The sequence below is a fragment of the Littorina saxatilis genome, linkage group LG14 (assembly GCF_037325665.1).
Source record: "Littorina saxatilis isolate snail1 linkage group LG14, US_GU_Lsax_2.0, whole genome shotgun sequence".
Classification (NCBI taxonomy): domain Eukaryota; kingdom Metazoa; phylum Mollusca; class Gastropoda; order Littorinimorpha; family Littorinidae; genus Littorina; species Littorina saxatilis.
This window is the reverse complement of record NC_090258.1, coordinates 27,285,380-27,289,438: the sequence shown is the minus strand read 5'-3', so window position 1 is coordinate 27,289,438 and position 4,059 is coordinate 27,285,380.

Here is a 4,059-nt window from a genome sequence, read left to right as displayed (position 1 = left end):
ACATTTTATATCTTTGACAAAGTTCATCGGATGTGATTGAAACTTTGTAGGATTATTCTTTACATCAAAGTATTTACATCTGTAGCCTTTTACGAACGTTATCAGAAAAACAAGGGAGATAACTAGCCTTTTCTGTTCGGCAACACACAACTTAACGTTGGGCTTTTCTCGGAAACTATAAAAGTGACCGGGCTCAAATTTTATGTGAACGTGACTCCCAGTGACCTCTACACTTTGACGTCTGCTTTGGTGACCTTTGACCTTTTTCAAGGTCACAGGTATGTCTTGAAGGAAAAAAATTGAAATATCATATCTCTGAAACTATTCATCGGATTTGATTCAAACTTTATAGGATTATTCTTTACATCAAATTATTTACATCTGTATTGTGTTGTGAATAGCAATTTCTTCCTGTCCATCTGATGCCTCATATAATATTCAGAACTGCGAAAGTGACTCGATCGAGCGTTTGCTCTTCTTGTTTAAGTTACTGGTGGCTTTTCAAAAAATAAATTCATTACAGACAATCCCATACAGCACAGAAAGAGGCGATGTTGTTGATTTATGGTATGTGACCAAGAGGAAGGAAGCCTTGTCCCATGCACAGGCCTGCAAAGATCTATGTGAGCTGGTCAGCCGAGATGTTTACAACGAGAAGGCAGGCAGCTTTAATCCTGTGACCACCGTGTTGATGTGTGTGTGAATTGTGAAAGAGCAATCCGGTGGGAAAGTGCTCACGGATGACATCAATTATTTCGTCTGGTTGATCTTTGCAAATGGCTTCCCAGCAGGAATTGTGGGTAGTTTTTACAGTGATGGACAATCCCTTTGGGCACTAGTGTTTCAAAAACAGAAAGGCTTTTTTGGTTTTGTTTAACTTTTTAGTGTTGTTTTGGGGATAGGGTAGTAGTAGGACTTTGGGTCAGGATGTCTTTTGAGTACACTCTGAATAGAAGTGTTCCACTTTTTAACACGCTTACTGTAACCAGTTTCGAACACAGTGTGAAATGTAAAGATGTGTGGTACATGGTAATCTCAGTGTGTTCCAACGTGAACTCTAAATTATTTACTAAGTGAAGCTTTATACCACCTCGACACGGTGTGATCGCATGATACGGATAATGTGTCTATAAAATGCAGAGTGTAGCTGGTTTGAGTGGTGGAAATAGGAGAGATATTTTGGTCCTCTGATTGAGAATTGCATTGGTCAAGTCCTACCGTGTCCAGTTTATGTGCAAAATCTGTGTGTGTGGTTGGTTGGTTGTGGTTGTTGTGAAGAGTTTGTGGAGACAGTAGGGATTACATAACCAAAAATGCACGGTATGTTTACAGGCCAAAAAATGGCATTTACACCGGTAACCAATTATTGTGCCTGTCGCTCGGTATTTCCTTTGATAGATTTGTTTCTGCAAATTAAGCGTATTCGACTTGGTGTGTAGGCTTCTTTACCGCCCGCGGGTTAGGGGGAAGAATTTACCCGATGCTCCCCAGCATGTCGTAAGAGGCGACTAACGGATTCTGTTTCTCTTTTTACCCTTGTTAAGTGTTTCTTGTATAGAATATAGTCAATTTTTGTAAAGATTTTAGTCAAGCAGTATGTACTGGAAACTTGCATTCTCCCAGTAAGGTAATTATACATTGTTCTACGTTGCAAGCCTCCCGCAGTGGGGCACTGCGGTTATGAAATTAAAGGCCCCTCCTGTTTTTGGAACCGCAGGAGCTTTCTAGTTTGCTGTTTGGTAGATTTTTGGTTCCTCTTTCCTGTCATGCTCTCTTTTTCTTCATGAATTCTTTTCTTTTTTCTGCCTTCTTGCTCATTCACCTGTATTTTTTCCAAAAATCTCTTCTCTTGCCGCTTGTCTCGCGATTCATGTATAGTTTAATCTGTTAGTGTTCTGATGTAAGTCCAGCAGTAGATAGGTTAAGCCTATTTTAACATACTGGAAACTGGTAATCTTCCAGTAGGTATTAATTTAGTTTTACTAAAGCCTGCTGGGACACAAGTAATGGGTTAGTGCATTTGTAAACAGGAATCGCTTGACAAGTGGCCCCCTTCATCCCCCCCTTCCTCGTCCTGATATGGCTCTGCGTAGTCGGCTGGACGTTAAGCAACAAATAAACAAACAAACAAACAAACGTTGCAAGCCCCTGGAGCAAATTTTTGATTAGTGCTTTTGTGAACAAGAAACAATTGACAAGTGGCTCTATCCCATCTCCCCCTTTCCCCGTCGCGATATAACCTTCGTGGTTGAAAACGACGTTAAACACCAAATAAAGTAAAGTAATGTAGGCTTCTTTAGTTTGAAATTTAAAAAATAACAAGAAAGTTTTAGCACCAAAAAAACCAACACTTTCACAAATTATGCAAGAAGCTCAACCTCACAGCATTTAAAGTGGACAAACAGGAGACACGACAGAAGAAGATACAGAAATGTTGCTGTGACTTGTCTGAGAATGTGCCTAAGTTTTTGTGTGTTTTTTCTTCTTTAGTTGGGGCTTTCTCGACTTGAAAGCAACATGGGGGGGGGGGGGGGGGGAGGGGGGGAGAGATGTACAGTGTTTCCGTCGTGGGAGGAAAACATGAGAGGTCAACAGTGTCGTGTAATGGGATAGGAGGAGTTTGTTAAAGTTCAAGAACAGACTGCAGGCACGCGCATTATTCATTTAATTTGTCATCATTCTTTAGATGTTGCTAGTTTTATCCGTGCTTGTTTCGAGTGATGCTATACACATACAGATGACGAGGACAGTCGCATAGTTGCATTTTTAGTGTGTGTGTGTTTTTTTCTCTCGACGTCTACTAACTATTAAATACATGAATAAGGACAGTTTAATTTCAAGTTTAGTTTTAAATACCTACTAGAAACTAAAATTCTTTCCAGTGTAGAACATCTTGCCTCCCAGGTAGTCAAGGAGTAAGTATATCTATGTGGGATTAGTTTGCCGTATTTTGATGGGGAGACACTAAACCATTCAAGCCGACATGGGCTTTGAAGGCCCCCTGCGAGGCCAATGCTCCGTCACTCAGTTTCACGTGTTGATGGTCTCGGCTCAGCTGTGAAAAGTTCGTCTACGGAGGTCAGGTTTTATTAGGGTTTCACTGAGGTGAAGAAGGGGGGGGGGGGGGTGAGAATTGTGAAGTTTAGCTGAAAGTGTGGGGGATTGGGGTGGGCATTTGCATCGTTTACAAGCTCAGAGAGAGAGGGAAAGAGAGAGAGAAGGAAAGTGGTAGATAGATAGAAGAGAGAGTAAGAGAAAGAGGGAGGGGGAGAGAGAGAAAGAGGGAGGGAGAGAGAGAGAAAGAGAGACAGACAGAATGACGCACAGACAGAGAGTGTGCATTTGTGGACACGTACTTTAAAGGCATATGTACTCGATGACTATACACGCTAATTGCTTTACCAACAGCTGGAGACATGCTAAATTAAGTTCCCTGCAAAATATTGTGGTCTAGGACCCCTTCAATGTTGAGATATGTTAATTTTCATTTTGATCTGGATCGTCCTATTTATAGATTTGGCAACACATGTAACGTTGATGCAAGGGAGCTAACACCGCGGCTTTGTTGACATCCTCACTTTTTCAGAGGCTAGAACAAGCTGTAATGCATGTATTATGGTCCGCGCATGGTGACATATCGTCATTATATGGTCTTATGGTGCGTTTGACATCGATTATGGGCAAACTACACTTTGTAAACACGGGAGCGCGTACATATGCCTTTAAGTAAGCCTTTTTCTCTGTTAGACACAAGACAACAACAGATCAGAAAGAAAGAAAATGCCGCAAAGTGGAATGGAGTTCGCAAGCAAAGCCAGATGGGGGATAGTGGGAGAGAGAGAGAGGGGGGAGAGAGAGAGGGGGGGAGAGAGAGAGAGGGGGGGGAGAGAGAGAGGGAGGGGAAGAGAGAGGGTGAGGGGGAGAGGGAGGGAGATCGAGAGAGAGAGAGAGGGGGGAGAGAGAGAGAGGGGGGGGAGAGAGAGGGAGGGAGAGAGAGGGAGGGGGGAGAGAGAAAGAGGGGGGAGAGAGAGAGAGGGAGGGGGAAGAGGGAGGGAGAGA